The following is a 19,539-nucleotide window of genomic DNA, read 5'->3' as shown; positions in this document are numbered from 1 at the left end:
TATATATATATATATATATATATACATATGTATATATATATATATATATATACATATGTATATGTATATATATATATACATATGTATATGTATATATCTATGTATATGTATGTATATGTATATATCTATGTATATGTATGTATATATGCATGTATGCATATAAACAATAAAACTCACACAAAAAGTAGCTTGGCCACAATATTTTAAACACAACTATATAAGGAATGAGTTATGAAGTAATATCTATGTATATGTATGTATATATGCATGTATGCATATAAACAATAAAACTCACACAAAAAGTAGCTTGGCCACAATATTTTAAACACAACTATATAAGGAATGAGTTATGAAGTATACAGGTCAGTTGGTCTAGTTGCTGATTAGCTGGGTTGATTACAAATTCCTATAGAACTGTCATCAGATTAGGTACAATAAAACAAACAATCAACTATTCCCAACTAGCATTAACTTGACTAGTCTATTTAGACCCACTAATTATTTTCACAAGCTTTAAAACATAACTATATAAGGTGTGAGTTAGGATGTATATAGATTGTATATAGGTTAACCTTACATTAACTATAAACTATAACACAAAGGTTGCACTAGGGTATTATAGGATTGTAATTATATAAAATTGCCTAATTTGCCCTAGTGGGTATATGATGGCGAAAAGATGTATTAGGTGAGTAAAGTTCACTAGTGGTTATAGGAATAAAACTACATCAAAATAATTAGAAATCATAATTACATATTCTTTAGAGTGAGTAGTTCAAGGGTCTTGATCCTATGTATATGAGTATGGAGGTAGCCTGGTAGGTAGAGTATGCCTCCAGTATACAGACACCTTGGCCATAGTTAGGTAGCATGGATCATCAAAATGTAGTATGCACTTTCTTTAGCCTTGCCTCATGGATGTAATAGTTCAAAAGCTTTCTACCAAGTTGAATGAAGTCTAGAACCAATGCTAATGCTATATTGTTCAAAATCAATACCAATATTTATATTGTATAATTCATTTGATTTGTTTAGATGCCATCTGTATTGAAGAGATAGTAATATTTAATTATTTAATTATTATCAATTATATACAACATACTACTAATGCTTGTATGTTTATATTTTTTATAATTTTATAGCATGAATATTTGCTTCTAAAGAAAGTCCACACCTAATAATATGGACCCAAAACAAAATAAGGTGACAATTGCTAGATTGTGGTCTCAATTCAAAAGAAATGGTGATGAAAAATTTTATTGTCCTTGCAAAAAATACAAGGGCTTAAAGAATCAAATAATTCTAATCACAAAAACTCAAAGACATTGTAGGCAACATGATCACATTGAAGGGGGAAAGGATTTTTGTCCTTTGGTGAATGTGAATTTCAAATTGGTAGAACATGGATGTGTGAAAATCGAAGTAGAAGGTAATGCTCCCATGGAAAAAGATGATCATGAGGCAGAGAACAAAATTGAAGATGTTGGTATTGGTGTAGCTGATAATGTGTTAGAGAACATGATTGAAGAAGATGTTACTATGCAACCAATGAAGATGACGAAGATGATGATAGTCATGCATCTAATGATGATGATGAAGAGAACCTTAATATACCTATAATTGAAAAGGCATATGAGCCCTTGTACCAAGGCTCCCAATCAACACTTCTCTTCACTATATTGTTTCTAGTAAACTTCAAGGTCATGAATGATACATCCAATGTAGCAATCTCACGTATGCTAAGGTATAGTGTCATTTTTTTCATCTTCTATGTTAGTGTACCATTAGTGTTCTTTATATTAATATCAATGTTTTTCCATAGGTTGATAGGTGAGTGTTTGTTACCACCATCAAATATTCTACAATGGGAGGAGGTCAGAGAAAACTTTAGTGTGACACATTTTCTACCATAACTACAAATTGTTTTGAAGGAATTGCATTCTCATGTTTTGTCTTTTTCTTTTCAACATACTATCAGCTCATCCTAATGTGAAGTGATGGAAGCCATTAATGTATTTGTTTCAGGAAAAACTTATAATTTCCTTCATCAATGTTCAAGATTTAGCTAAAATTATCTCTCTAATCCATACACATCAAACTTTGCACTAACTCAACCTGTATATATATTGTCTGCATCTTGATGTTAGAATGTTTTAAGATTATATAAAAATGTTAGAAATCCATTAGATTAGATTGATGTGTCCTACAACCTCTATATATTGTCTACATCTTTCTATATGTAAAAAAAAAAAAAATGAAAAATGCTCGCATTTAGTTAGTAATAACAGAAAGGAAATTTTAATCTAGGATCAATTTTCTCCAACAACTGAATCTGATTGAGTATTCTTAATAAAAAAATTCTATGGTAAATATTTCAAATTTTGAGCATTCAATAGATCTGAGAAATGATGTCCTTAGACAAATTAAATGGAACAATTTTATAAAGGAAAGAAAAATCTTGGATAATTCTTCTAGGACATGCTTTGATGAAGAAACTTTATTCACAAATATTAGAGAAAAGTAAACACAAATTTGTCATTTATCTAGAAAAGACTTATATTTTTTCTTGCACTATTATATGGAATTTTCATAGGTCTAATAAAAGCATGTCACATTCAGATGATTAAATGACATGTTTGTTTTAGGGTAATGCCAGTTAAAAATTGACATACAAAATCACCGTAGATAGGTAGAGTGGTAAGCATATATGGACTCTTTTTTTTCACATAAACATAAAATCCAACACTTCTAAAAGGAAAGGTAAATTCACTGTCCATTCACTTTTACAGGGGCAACTAAAAAATGCATGCTCCTATTTCCCTAGAAAAATAATGCAGTTCTACACTAAAAAATAGTTTCAAGCACCATCAATTTTAGGTAGAAAATAAATATCATGCTGTAAGTAGCCTGAAAGTTGCAAGGAAGCAAGCTTGTACTCCACGAACACAATTTTTCATTAAGGCTTGAAAATAGAAACCAATATGTTATAATGCCCGCCCTTGAGATATAATGTCTATTAAGAGAGTTGATATATTGTCATATTTGTAACTCTTTTCTTTAGTACATATAAGCTAATTCATTGAATAAAAAAAAGACACCCCTTAATGAGTTAATCCTTATAAGTTATTATATTTGATAGATAAAAGCAATTCTATAATGTGTTGATGTTAGCAATGTGTAAGTTATACTCCAGATACAAAATGCATCTCATTCAAGAGTTTGTGCTTTTATTTCAAATGTTAACCTATCAAAGAGTTTAATAGAGAAGATCAACCATGTTGATTGTGGATTTATAATAGGCTATAGGACACATCGAAGGCAACACAAGCTAGGAAGAAGAAGGTTGGTCAACACTATCTTGGCTCTGGTGGATATATGAAAATTCACTCATGCCTTATAAGTAGCAACAAATGAAATTTCATATATATATATAAAATTAAAAATAAGAAATACATTAAATATTGACGATATTATGCAAAAAATGTAGGACATTGAATTTAATCTAGCACCCATAGAAGAGGACAAACAAATTGGCTTCAGGCAAGGTTATAAAGTAGTGGTTGCCTACCACTACGCAGATTCTAGTGGCCAAATAGGTGTAGAAGATTTTGGTGCAGTGGTTGACACACAAGTAAATAGGCCAAATGAATAATAACAGTGATTGAGAACTTCATGACAAATAATCTATTTGATGTTAATTTTGAACAATGATAACAATGAGTGCATGACATTTCACTGCAACCTATTACTCTTGACATAGATCTTACTCATGATGATGAAGGCACAGATCCTACACGATGAAGACCTCAACGTGCATCACAATTATACAGGTACATTTTCAATTTCTATTGAAAATTAATCATGTAATTATTAATAAAATTTGACATCTTAAATTGTAATTGGTGTAACCTTTATGTGATATTTTTTGAGTATGCAGAGCATGATGTTAGTGTTGAGCATGTTGAGATTGGGGCTAAATAGAATGTGACAGTAGATAATGTGGCACTATCAGGCAAAGAAAAGTCTCTGTTATGTTCTTTAGATTAATGAAATACTTATAACATACAAAAAAGTTTAGAATTAAACCCATTTATTTCTTATTGTAGGGGAACATCACCCTTGTCCTTGATGAAAGAAGTGGAAGCCTCATGTGGTAAGATCGGAATCATAAGAGCCACAGGATACTAAAGATAGTTAAGATGTACCTATTAGCCTTTATCTTCAAAAAAAGAAAAAGCAAAAGAAGAAATGAATGTTAAAAACCTTGTTTGATGATAAATTTTTTGATGGATATTTATGAATGTTTCTTATTAATGGATTTTTATGATGATAAATGTTTCTTATTAATGGATTTTTATAAACTTGTCTTATTGATGATGAACATTGATGGATTTTTATTAATGTTGATGATTTTTATGTTATGTTATTGAATATTGTTATGGGATTATAATGATTGACGTGTTCATGGATTATTGATGAAATTTTATAGGTATTAATGAATTATATATCATGTTAATGAATGTAGTGTGAATATAATGATTGATGTATTCACAAATTATTGATGAATGTTTATATGTATTAATTAATTGTATGTCGTGTTAATGTATGTTATGTGATCATAATGATTCAATGATATACTTCTAAAATGAATGAATGAAATATTTACTTAGTTGTTAATGGGGAATTTAGAGTGATTATAGTTGGGGGGGGGGGGGGGGTAGGCTAAGTGAGCTTCCACCTTCACGTGGTTGGCCTTGTTAAATAGATAATATGAAAGGATTCTTGAAACCAAGTGAAGCTCAAACTAAACCAAGTGCAGCTCAAACTAAACCCATTAAAAGCATTTTAGTTACAACTTATTTTTGTATCATTTCATTATTGACTCTCACATGCATTATTGTCATTATTGTAGATCATGGGGATGCTCAAACTTTGAAGTCTCCAACATGGTACTTTTAATGGGTGAACATAGAAGGTTCTAGGTGAACACCTTAAAATGGCCTTAACATAAGTACTATGAATTACAACATGTTGCTTTCTCTATAAGGTGTATGAAGATTATGATTTATTGCTGATTACCAATTGCTTCTTTGGTATAAATGGACAACATGATTGTTTCTCTATAAATTATATGTAGACATGAAGCTACTCTCGAAAGAGTTTGTGTATCACACTTGTCCACCAAGGAGGAAAAAGTATTTGATTTTCAATATTAAGGTATATTAATCTTCTAAGTTTACTGGCTTTAGGTTTCTTATACTATCTTTGTTTTTGTCAATATCTTATGAGACAATCTACAAGTACGGGCTATTAATCTATACAAGTCAAATGAAGGTGAATGAATGTAGATTGTAGAATGAAAGATGACTCCAAGATTGGAGGGGTATGAGAGCTTTAGGCACCATAGACCATAGATTTTATTTAGTTGATACCAAGAGTTTCTTTCAGGTTTTAATTTATTATCATCCTTATTTAATAAAGAAACCACAAGATCCCTGTTCTCTCCAAGCTTCTTAAAGTCTATTATAGAAAAAGTCATGCCTATATTGAGAGAAAAAGGTCAAGAATTCTACAGGTTGTGAAGAAAACAACATGCCTTTATTAGTATGCAAAAAGTGTGCATCTTTACTTTATTGTAGTTATTGTCATAACTAGTGTAAATGATATATAATGATGTTTATTTTCTATTTACCACAATGGTCATGTTATATGTCATGAAAACATTTGATTATTTGTCATGGAATGACCCTACAAAGTAACTTGCCACTGTCATTTTTAAAAAGTGCTCTCATATTCAAAGCCCTCTTTGATATGCTTTGACATAAATGGACTTATGTTGTCATAGTTCTCTAATTCAATCTTGTAATTTATTGCCAACTTGTGCATTATTTACATATATTGATGATTGACATGCTACATTGAAAATGTGTTCAAAATTTGTCACTATTGGATGTATAAGAAAGTCAAAGTAATCAATGATTCTTTGGAATGATTACCATTCTCCTTTAATAGTTCAAGATGGAGTGCAATTTTGGGTTGCAAGTCTTCTTCATGGAAACTTTCATTTATCAATAGTAGCTCTTCATAAATGGAAAAACCAATGTGCTTAAACTAAAGATACAAGCCATGCTTAAAAAATGATGTCTAATATGTCATCTTCAGCTACAATTATTTGAATATTGATTATTTAAAAGAATTATGCTCGCTGTTGCATTTTTTTAAACTCTGCTTACCATTGCTATTTCAACATTTATTGCTATTGATAGTATAAGCAACCCATCAAAACATCACTACCAGTCATCTCTACTTCAATGCATCTTTCCATAGAGAGTATGACAAACCTGTCAAAACATATCTGTAGGTCATCAATAGTTTAATGCATCCTATCATTGATGATGTGGAATACCCATCGAACCATCTCTCATAGTCGTCGATAGCTCAAAGTTTTAAACTAGTTGTCTAACACTGCCATGGGACAATGATGGCAATAATTTTGGATCATTTTTGTCATCAATATATTAAAATTCATCTCATCCATCAAACTTTCGAGTCCAATTTAGTGACATTACTTTTTGACATTTTTGAGTCTCAATTTTGATGGAAAAGTGTTGAAAAATAGGTCCAAATTTACTAGTGGGCCATTAAGAAGTATGCAAGAAGATTTGCTCCAAAGTACTGAGCATTTAATATTTTGTAGAATAAAACTGAAGATGTTGTTCAGTAGAGTACCCAAGCATGGAAGGTAATTTATGGGCTGACAACATCCAAGGCAATTGAGTAGACACCTATTGAGGTAGGTGATGAAAAAGGTGAACAAGAAGTAATTGAGGTTACTACAGTTGATACTAAGGAAGATGCACATGTGGAAGACACTAAGACAAATGCAAATACATAGGTAACAAATGAAGATGAGCAAAAAATACAAAAATGTACACTAGATATATAGATGTTGAGTGCTAGTCCACAACATGAGAAAAAAGTAGAGACTAAAATTATATAGATCAAGGATGCTTCTGAAAATGTGCCTTAGAACATCAAGCACCTAATAGAGGAGGACATGAAGAAGATATTTCTAGACACCACCACCAAGGCACAACTATGTAGTCATCCTATACTGGTGAGTGTAGATGAACTTAAGAATACAGAGAAGACATCTATTAAGGTGGAAGCACAAGACATATAAAAAACCTCTTAATTTACTACAATACAACCTACAACCTGAAAGACATCCATGATCAACATTAGAAAATTGGTGTACACTATGTTAGTACCAGAAGTTTCTATAGATACATAGATTGGAACACAAGTTCAAGGTTCAATTGAAATTAAAAGGCAAGAAGAGGAGAGAACTAAAGAGTCAGACTTGACTAGAAAGCCTTAGGAGCAATTAGCAATATAAACATTGGTTACTTTGCCAACAACTGCTACTCCTCCAAGTCAAGCACTTCACAGGCTAAGTGTAGAAGCTAAACCCCTACAGTCATCAAGGCCTAGTCCTAGTACATCTAAGGTAGATGAGGTTACATCATTTGGTGATGTCAACTTGGATGAAGTGATTATTTTGCCAAATTTTGACCTTACAGTAATCACTATTGAATAAATGAGCATACTACATGATGCAGTTGTAAAGAAAATGTTTCAAGAACTACTCATTAGGGAGCATAGGAAAAAGCAATCATTGCAAAGCATCAATGATATATTTCTTGATGCATTCAACCTGCCAACACCTGAAGAAGACAAGCCTATCATGGTGTAGTTGGTAATCATTGTCAAACATATCAATGATGCAAACCTAGATTCTAATGTAAAATTACTTGAATGGTCTGAGAGAAATTTTTAAGGAAAAGTGAATGAAAAGATATCAAGTGCTATTGCACTTAGTTAGGTTGAGTAAGAAACTAAGATTGAAAATGTAAAGAAAGTCTTTGAGAATATTTTCTCACTTTACACCAAGTTGTGTGATACAAATCTATTCACACAAGAAGTGTAATGCCATATTGAAAATCTAGAGGGAGATATGAAGTTAACAGACATTACTCTACCAAATTCTCCACCTCAGAGTCTGAAGCACTTTAGGAATTTGATGAATTCCAAAGGTTAGTTGGTAGCTCTACATTCTCAAGATGAAAATATTTGAGCTACATTGATCAACATCCAATCCATGCTGACTCCTCACATGGATATACTTCACAAGGAGCTAGCCTTTACTAAGACATTAATGTAGAAAGATCCCCATCTTTCTACACTTGAAGGCTTAGTTCATCTTGCTACTAAGTTAGCCATCTAAATAAAACCATTGGAAGTAGCTTGTGATAATTGGAATACAACTATAAAGATAATACTTGAGGTCCATAAAAATTTCTTGGAAAAACACACTATTCATGTACAACCCATGACATAAGTGTCAAAAGGGGGAGAGTAAATAAAAGGGGAGAATGCATGATAAGTAAAGATAAGTTTTGGGGGAGCTCAAAAGAGATAGAGTTAGCATATGCATAATCTACTTAGAAGGAGTTGTTACCATTTTTTATCAATATGCAAACATGAGTAGAGGTGTTAACCAATATTTTCCACCTAAGGTGGTTGTCATAGTTCACATCCTTTTATTTGATTCATTAAATGTCATACAAATTAGAAGGGTACATAAAAAACCATGCATATATTTTTACCCCTAAGCTTTTGGTCATACCGCCTTGTTATGCTTTTACCTCTAACATGTCTTAAGTTGTAACTGGGTGATCAAATGCTATGGTAGTTGTCATAGATTCGTAAGGATGAATGGTGTAGTTACATCTTATATTGTGACTAGGCGAACAAGATAATCAGGTAGTTGAAGCAATGGTTTGCATAGTCACAAAAGGTTAATGCTAATCCAAGATCAAGAAAATTACACAATGATTTCCTTGATCAATTTTTCACAAAAGTTAATGGTCAGGTTAAATTTCAAGTTGCAATGATGCACTGAAGATGAAGTAGTTAGTCTAACAACAATTCATATCATTGCAAGATTAAATGGTAATGCCAAGATATAAGTTGCAAAACATCAATTCCTATCTAATCATAAGGTCACTAAGAGTTAATAAAGACTCATGGTTAAGGTTGTGAACATGTGATTCCTTGTTGTTCACATGTTTGCGATGGGTTGAGACTAATCATGAGTTAAGCTTGTGAAGTAGTAGAGTGGTGACATATACCATTGTGGGCTCTATTTTGACTTTCAAGAGAGAGGATCGTTCATCTTCCCACTCATTCAATCAATGATAGATCAATGATCATCATCATGTCACTAACCAAAGAAGCAAGAAGGTTACCCAAGGTGACATAACAAGAGGCTAACATGTGTACTAGTGGGCCCATTTTTTTAACAACAGTTCATATGCCTTGTCACATAATTACAATGGGTTAATTTTAACCTAAGGTTATAATTCCAATGTAGTGATGCCTTTGTCACATGGATGCATGGGTTAATGGTTGAGTCAAGATATAGGTTGTGAACCTGCAATCTCATACCACTTCAGTCAAACAAACAACTTTGAAGCTTGGCATAGTGTCACAACTAGAATCCAACAGTCAGAATATATTTTGAGGTTGTGATGTAGTTAGTGTTTCCATCGATCACATGATTGTGGTCAAGAATGATGTGAAGGGTCTAACTGTGGCAATAGAGAGATTGAGTTGTGATCATAGTGTTGAGAGGTTAGGGGTCAAAGTTTGAAGTTGACTCTTTAACTATTATATATATGATCTTACTTGGTGGTCAGTTAAGAATTTAACCAAAGGTGGTGAGAAATGATAGGTTCAAGTTGTAGAGCTGAAACAAGAAAATAAACATCTAATCTTGGATAAAGAAGAGTCAAGAGATCAAAAGGAAGGATCAAATATTTTGAATGACTTAGAGAAGAAATGGATGTGGTAAGAGTAGTTGAAGATATCATGACTCTATCAGTTGATGCAGTTGAGGAATTTCATGATGAAAGGAAAACACAAAAAGATACATTTAGAGGACTCCTACAAAAAGTACCACCTAACAATTTCATGATCATCTTCCCAGTTTTACCTGAATATAGAGATGTAGAATGTAAATGTAAGATGTAATTTTCTAAAAATATTTGTATTCTTCCAATAGTTTTTTGACATGTGCCCCTCCCATCTGAGGTTGGTTACAATATTTCTCTTTATAAGGATTCCCAAAATATGGATTAGGGGCTAGTATATTTGAAGTTTCTTATGCAAAATAGTGCTGTCGAGATTTCTTAAGAATGCTATATGCTTTCACTACAACTTACTCTACTTTACAATCAATTTGGATGAATATTATGAAATGAACTTTCAAATCTAAATAAAGGAATAGTTCAAGAGCCCTTCTTATGTCTTTTGCTACTTAATTTATTGATTTGATAGGACTTCTTGTGATTTAATCTGAATCCCTGGGTTTTTCTCCTAGTTTTAGTTGCATGAGAAGTTCTGGAAAGTTTTTATAGGTTGCAAGTCATGATGTTTTTCTTTCTTTCAAGTCTTTGTAAAATTGTGAATGTTATCATTCCCTTTAACATATTGTCTAAAGTTTAACCTTCTTGTGAAATATTCATGGATGAGTTTTGTGAGGTCAAGATTGTACTCATCTTAGTTGTTCAGAAGTGTTTCATTGTGTTAGGTGAGAAATCTTTTCATTTGAATAATTGGTGTATCACCCCTTTTACTTTCAACATCTGATTTCAAGTAATCCTCCTATCCCTTTCCCCTTATAGTCTAATTTTTTGTGTGAAGAAGAAAATAGGTGAGACATCAAAAGGAACCAACCTATAACCCAAAGATTCACTCCTAAGCTTGGTATACCACTACCCAGGAGTGTTTCCATATTACTCAAAGTGACTAAATCCTAGAATTATAGTTTTCAATCAAGGCACAACTTCTAGAGGTAACAAGAGTATTCAGTTTTAATTCAAAATAGAATAATCAACTTAGGGGGAGTTATTGAATTTTGAGGTATGACTAATTAGTCATGCATTTTACAAAATTTTGAACTTTTGAAATTTTGTATGATATTATCTGAGTTATTCTTGAAAGGCTAAGGTTATTCATGCATGACCAAGTATTTTTCCACTCATGTGAAAGGGGGAGGTTATTAATCTTAGATTGGTTTTGACATACGAGTGACAATATACTTAAGTTATTTAATTAGTTCATGCCAAACAATTAATACATGCTCAACATAAGTTGCCAGATAGTAAATGCCAAGCGAGAGTAACTAGTAAGTGTCGAGTCACTCAAGTGTTGAGCATATAGTGTAGAAGTTGATGAAAGCCAACTTCACATTGTGCCAAGATCACCTCCATGCAAATAATCTGTCGAAGGGAAACCAAGGAAGGAAGAGGCAGAGCTTGGAAAAACACTAAATGGACTAAGAGAGAAGATTGCAAACAAAGAAAATGTATTGCTATTGAAAATGAGATATGAGTTTACAATGAGAGAGCCCAAATATAAAGACCTCAAGGAAGCTTGTAGAATAAGCTAGAAAGTGTTAGAAGATAAGGTTGACAACTAAACATACATCCAAAAAAGGTGGGATATCCTCCATCAAGGTGAGGAGATAAGTATGACTTAGATAGGAACAAACTCCTGTGTTGTCAACAACTCCTAAACTAAAACTATTATCTAAATGAATTAACCTAAGTAAACTTAAGTAAAATAATAAATAATTAATAAATAATTATTTACTCTAACACCCTCCTTAAGTGCAACTTAGGGAAATGCCTTAAGCTCACAAAAATTAAGATGAAATGTAGAATGGGTCCTGACAATGAGGCCATGTTAGGTACCCATGTACAATGCAAAGAAATACAACCTTTGAAAATGGGGAAAGAGGGAAAACCTCATGGGAAAAAACCCCTCCCCCAAAAAGAGGTAAGAACAAACATGTTGAAAAAAATAAGGAAGGCCTCAACTAGACCCCCCAAGGACAACTTCCATCAAAAATGGCTCAAGAGACTCTCTCAAAACCATAAGTACAACCATCCCCCCCATGAGAGATAGAAAAGACCCCAAAGTCCTTCCAGAATAATGGAGCCCCTAGAAAAAGAATCGAACCAATGAAACTCAAATGTAGAGTAAACAAGGGAAAAAAACAAGGGAACCCCTAAATGTGAGGGAAAAATAGAAGGCCTAGTTGATGCTCAAAGGAGAAAATATGAGGATCCTAAAAGGGAATTTCTAAGGTAGGTATGATGACACTGCCATGAATGTCCACTCTAGAATCTGCAATAGGTACACCTGGAGGCTTGATGAATGGAGCTGGAGGACCAGGTAGAGAAGAAGAAGAATTTTGCTAAAGAGAAAAGACCTCAACTAGATGTGGTGTGGAAGTCAAAATAGGGATCTCAAGAACAATACAAAGGTTCAAGTATCCGAACTACACCAATTGATGCTCCTGTGAAAGAGAAGAAGTGTGCTTCGACAATGGAGATGGTGGACCAAAGTGTGAGAAGGTGTAGAGATGAGTGGAAGGATCAAATGCCCCTATAGAAATAAGGTCTCATATGACATGATCCTAAATGAAGACTAAATTTTTAGTGAACTCAACTATCTTCCCTCATTCATTGTGTGTAATCTAAGAAATCGAGAGAAGGTTTGCAGACAAAGATAGAACATATAATACATCATTGAAGGTGCCATCCTTAATGCTAACTAAACCTTTCACATAGACTGGTAGGGTAGTGTTATTCCCCATGAAAATATGAGGAATGAGAGAAGCCTCAAGAGTAGAGAAGACACTATGAGAAGATGTCATATGGTTAGAAGCACCTAAGTCCAGTATCCAAGGGACCTAGAAAGGGGATACAATGGATGCTCTTAATGCATGAACCTATCCAAAATCTGATGTAGAGGAAAAAGATATGGAAGAAAACTGAAAGGAAGATCCCTGTGACCTATAGAAGAGGATGGAGAAGAAATAGTACTCTTCTGAAGAAGATCTTGCAAATTTGCAATCTATTTCTCATAGCCATCAAATCTCCTCTGAAAAAAATGTGCCTCATCATGAGATCCTTTCCAACAATAGGAACAAGTAGGAGTCTCAGTCTTCTTTTTCTCCTTCTTCTTAAAAGAAGAGGATGGACCAGTAGAGTACTTAGAGGAGGAATTAGATATCTGCTTTAGCTTCTACTCTTGTGTATTCTTGGCAAGCAATGCCTATGATTGTGAACCTATAAGTGAATCCATCTGAGTGATCTTGGACGATCCCTGTGTCAACCAATTACAAAATCTCTCAAAAGATGGAATCTGATGTCTGTTACTCAAGGCATCCATAGTGGAGTAGAAAGTGGAAGAGAAGATTTGATACTATCCCCTCAACTTTTGAGAGTATCAAAAAGATACACTCATTATCTGTCTTGTTTTTCCCAAATCCTTGCAAAACTATATGCAAAGATTGAAGTCCTCAATGGTGGGGAAGTTAGCTGGTGACTAAGAGTTCAACTTTGCATCAAGCTAAAGTGCCTGAAACTCATTCACTATGCCAAACAAAGATTGTAATTTCATCCACATAGCCCGTAAAGTGGTCAAACCATCCAAGTGAAATAAAAGATTATTTGAGATGTTCAGTGTTATCAATCCCATGGCCTCATCCATTTTATTCTTGTGCTAAAGAACCTCAAAAGGGCACATTAGAATAGGTTGGTTCTCATCCAAATATGACCATAAACCGTGTGACACGAGAAGCCTAGTCATTTGTGCCTCCCAGGTGTGATATTTGTGTGGCATGAGCTGGGTCATAGATGGATCTAACATTGAGAGAAGAAGATGGAAGTAGAAGGGTCTTATTCTGAAGTAAATTATAGAAAAGAAAATACCCCCCACAAATGATAAAGATATCCCTCAAATACCAAAGAAAACAACTATAAAAAGTACAAAAAATGAGAAAATAACCTGGATTCCAAATGTAGAGAGGGAGGAAACTGAAGCCTCTACTTCAACACCAAAAATAGGAGCTCAATATTACTCCAAACTAATTCCAGATTTGGAAAGTAGACAGTAAATCATGCACTTTTCAAAAAAATAGTGTAGATATATGCGTCCATATGAGCCCGAATGAAGCCTTTGAAGGGTTGAAAAATGAGATTTTTAGATTGCAAAAAAATTGATGAATAAATATGTCAAACTTCCTATACCAATGTGTAGATCATGAAATTCTACCCCAAAGCAAAAAAAATTTCTCAAAAAAATGAGTCCGTATGAGGGAGATATCGCTATTTGAAAATCACCTCTGTAGTTATTTTTTTTGAATTGCCACTATCGCACCTCCAAAAAGTAAAGAAAAAAGCCCAAAAAATGTTAGATCTATTATGTCAAACCCTCTGTCTTCTTTTTATCCAAATACTAAAAAAATTCTCTTCCTCTTGATTGAAGAAAACATCATAAAAAAACTAGGGTTTGTGTCTCCGAATCACAGCTTCAAAAATCCTTCAAACTGGAAGCAGTAGGGAGGCTCTGATACCATGTAGAAGTTGATGAAATCCAACTTCACAGTGCACCAAAATCACCTGCATGTAAATAACTTGTCGAAGGGAAACCAAAGAAGGAAGAGGTGGAGCTTGGAAAAACACTAAATAGAGTGAGAGAGAAGATTGCAAACAAAGAAAATGTATTGCTATTGAAAATGAGATAAGAGTTTAAAATGAGAGAGCTTGAATAGAAAGACCTCAAGGAGGCTTGTAGAACAAGCTATAAAGTGCTAGAAGATAAGGTTGACAACTAAGCATATGTCCACAAAAGGTGGGATATCCTCCATCAAGGTGAGGAGATAAGTATGACTTAGATAGGAACAAACTCCCATGTTGTCAACAACTCCTAAACTAAAACTATTAACTACATGCATTAACCTAAGTAAACTTAAGTAAAAGAATAAATAATTAATATATAATTATTTAATCTAACATTTAGTAAGTGCCAAGCCACTTAGATGCCAAGTGATCAATGGATGCTGCGTCATTTAGAGGTTGAGTTACAACATTGAAGTTGTAGTTGATGTTGAGCATCAGGGGCTTCAAGTGTCAAGTAATATAGTTTTGACATAATTGTTTGTAATGGCATAAACTACTATGCAAATTATTTTGGAGCTGACTTAAGGATTTTTTTGTGATCTTAGATGATAAGGAAGAATCTTTATTAAGAATCCCTATGTAGTACATGCAACCAATCATAAAAAGAGAAGGATTAATTGACAATATGGTTGAATCACAATCATTGATTCATACCTAACCCTAAGTTACCTAGGTCTTCTTAAGGAGGAAAAACCCTAAATTTTTTATGAATGTAGAAAGAGAAAAGAGAGAAGCTTGAATGTGCAAATAGAGCATTCATGGTGACTAAGAAGTTGTGAATTGAGATACATTATAGAATCAATTAGAGGAGAATAGAGGAAAGGAATTAGAAGATAAAAAAGATACATGTGATTAGTGACGATCAAGTACACATCAGGAAAGAGGTGATATGTTATCTAGCAATAGAGTACTAACCATAGGATCATTGCTGAGACATTCTAACAACTGAATTAGTTAAATATCTTTATAGAGTAGTCTTAATAGGCTATTGTAAATCCTTTAACAGGGTGCTTACTTCATTGCAAGTTAAAGTACTTTTACCAGATACACTTCTAATAGGGTATTGAAATCATTTAATAGGGTAAGATCTTACAGTCTTGTAATACTTTAACATGGTAGATCATGTTTCATGATCAAACATTGCAACCTTTATTGGATACACTTTATTACTGTAGTAGTGGAGATTTGTGAGTGTTATCCCCACCCCAGTTTCAACTTCTCCTTGGAGGGTTTCTAGGTAAGCAAATATTTTGTGTCATACCTATGTTGAATGTTATTTACTTTCAAGTTATGGATGTATGTGCTTAATTTGGTATTTTAGTTTATATGCATAGATTGTGAGATTGATGTGTAATGAATGATTTTAAGGTTGAAGTTTTAAGTGTTGATTCAGCCCCCCTCTTAGAGTTTACTTTTCCCATTGTATTTCCAACATGAAGAAACTCACTCATTCAAATGCAAAAAACCAAGCACAACTACCTTTAACCCTTCGAACATACAACAAGGTACTCTACACCTAAGTGATGACTCTAACACAAACTTATGGCATTGCTAACAAAGAAATGGCTAAGGCTTGCCTAGAAAGGACTTTTTGAAAGAACTTTAAACTCTTGGTAGCCTAAGAAATTGTCAAATTGAATCCAAATTTGGAAGGATCCAAATTTATATATCAAGATAATCCAACATTTAAAAACTTACGTCCTATGATTAATTTAGACTTGGACAAAGGGAAACAAACTTTGGAGTTTTAAAACACAATGATAACACCTATAAGGTCTCACCAAGAATCCACCATTGAAATTATCCAAAGTTATTTCAAAAATATTAATACTAACCCCTTGTTTGATGAACCTTCATCAATCAATGGCAACAAGACTCTTCCAAACTACTCCAAGAGGATATTCAGAATTGACCTCAATCAAATAATGCAACAACAAGACATGCCTAAGGGGAATTTCACTCTAGGGATTCCAAATATACCTCCTTTGGAGAAAAGTCAACAAAGCTCACCCTTGCTCCTACCTCTGCCAACTATTATGCCATTGAGTGTTATGGATTCCCCTATGAGTACACCATGTGAAACATTAACACCCATTGCAAAAACCCCTATTGACACACAAATGAAGAGTCTTATCAATATTTAACCCATTCCCCAAAGGAATATGCCCCATTATGAAATCAATATGATGTCCCAAGGTGAAACATATAACACCTAAACATATCAAAACAAAGACCCTAACATGATATTTGCCTCCAAAGGACATAACCAACTTCCAAGATAACAACAACCTCAAGTAGTACAAGAACTTAACACTGCTAATGCACAATCGAGTCAAAATCCACCTAATGTGCACACACCATATCAACATCAACATCAACATCCACAACAACAAAACATCAATTGGTTCAAGGACCTAAAATCCCTAACACACAACCTAGACTAAATCCAATTGACTTATACACAATGTACTAGCAATAATTCTAACAAAAACAAGCCATGTCTGGTAAACAACAAGAGCAACTAAAACAATAGTTGGAACACCAAAGGATCTTAGAGAAATAAATCTCCTATCAACAACAATTTTTGTAACTGCGACACATTCCCCAACATACTCAATAGATACCTTCACATACATGGCCTCACATTACACCAACAAAGGTATCTCAACAAAAACCCCAACAAATGACACCACAACAACCACAATGACTGATGCAACAACCCCATGGTATAACAATCACAATAAATGCCACAAAAAGTACCACAAAAAGGACCTTTCTATCTTCAATGTGCGAACATACCTCCACTTCCTAGTGACACATCACTTGAGCCTTCAGATATAGAAATATCAGGATCAAGTAGACATAATTCTTGCCATCAAAAATGATCTATTGGTAGACATAAAAGACTCAAAGAAAGGCTTAACACTCAATACCATAATGCAAATTTATTACAATAGTTCAAAAAATTATCCAAATAAGTTGAGGCATTAGGAGTATAGAAGAAATAAATCCTATAGATAGAAAGGGATTTACATCGAAATCCTTTTGAGAAAAATTTGTATATGCCTCCATTCGCAAAACATTTTGAGGCACCAAGATTTGAAAAGTATCAAGGAAAAGGAAAACCAATTGACCATATTAGAAGAATTCTATGCCTCTTGTACCAAACTCAATGATGAGCCCACATATCTCATGAGACTATTCCCTCATTCTCTCAGGGGGCTCCCACTTGAATGGTACTCCAAACTACCTCATAATATCAAATCTTGGTCAAAGTTAGTAGACACATTCATATCCAACTTTGTCTTCAACATAACAAATAAGGTGTTACTATTTGATCTATGTTCAATGAAACAAAAGATGGGAGAACCATTCATAAAATTCCTATTATGTTGGAGAAACCTTGTCAATCAATGCTCACTAGATATTCCCAAAGAACAACAAGTTAATTTGGGCGTTGAAAGCCTAGTCCCTGATTTAATGTACAGACTCAAGATCAAAAGTCCAAGCACCATTGCTAAGCTAATGAAAAAGGGAGTTAGCATTGAAGATGCCCTCATCCAAAAAGGCATACTCAAGAAAAATAAGAAAAATGCCAATATAAATTTGTTTAATGAAAAGGCAAAATTTTTCTCCAAGAACAAGAATGTAACCAATGGTGGTATTGTGGATGCATGAATGATCAATGCGTCACAACCCCAAATGACTCTAAAAGGTCCAAATACTACAAACACACAAACTTGTAACCAAACACCACCTCAAAAACCACAAAAGACTAAGGCCTTAACATAAGAAAAACTATGAAGATGCCCTAGAAAAAAAAGATAGAAAATTTACACCCTTGGGGATACCACTCTGATTGCACTTCAATATTTACACAACAATAACTTCTTGTAGTTACCCCCAATCAAAGATGAACCATTAAATAAAGCATCTTGGTGGGATGAATTTTTTTTCTATAATTACCACCACACCAAAGGACATAAGACTATGTCATGTTTTCAACTAAAACATGAAATACAAGACCTTATTGATGACGGTGTGATCACAATTGATCTATCACTAGTAGCATTTAATTATGATCATACTATTTTAAAAGATCCTTTGGGTAATCATGAAAAAGGAAAAGCCTCTAGTTCAAACTCAAGCTCCTAGGCTAATGTAAATTACACATGCACTAGATATGACTACAACATCAACTATTTCAATGAGTCCAACTCTCACATATCCACATTCACCTTAAAAGCTAGAGAACCTCACTAATATGCTATTTCCACCCATCACATTTGGATTACCTTACCTAGATCCCCAACTATAACTATGGCCCCAGTTAGACCTACCACCTCTGCTAGAACTATGGCCCTTGGTCGACCCATTGATCCTACTTCTTTAGATTAAAACCTTGTAGACTAGCTTGGAAAAACCCCAATGCAAATATTCATCTTGGATTTGCTGCTTGCATCATCCCAACTATGAGGAAACTTGCAATAAAGAATATAATTATTTCCACATAACCATAATAGATCTAAAATAAACATGGAATTAAAACCCACATGCAAGAGAATAGACAACATACCCACAAAAATTGTAACACCATATATACCCTCGAAAACCCTCATTGAGGGAAAAACCCAACCTCCAAAAGCATCCATCACCATGCATTATTCAGCAAAAATAATATTGTAATACAACCATGGAATCCTTCAAATCCATAGCCACAACCAAGAAATTTATGTGAACAAGCATGAATCCACACATCCCATGCCATGCTTCCAACCTTCACAAATGATCCCTTGGGTAACCTGTCAATCCTTGTCCTGCTCGACTCTTTTCCTTTTTTGTCTTCTTCTTCTCACTCTAACAACTACCCTTGTGGCTGCTTATATAGTAGCAAGTCCCACAAAACCACCAAGTGGTATTACATAAACCATGTGCTACCTAA

The sequence above is a fragment of the Cupressus sempervirens genome, chromosome 5, assembly GCF_028749045.1.
Source record: "Cupressus sempervirens isolate cs-2001-9-10 chromosome 5, ASM2874904v1, whole genome shotgun sequence".
Taxonomy (NCBI): Eukaryota; Viridiplantae; Streptophyta; class Pinopsida; order Cupressales; family Cupressaceae; genus Cupressus; species Cupressus sempervirens.
This window is presented reverse-complemented; position numbering follows the sequence as displayed.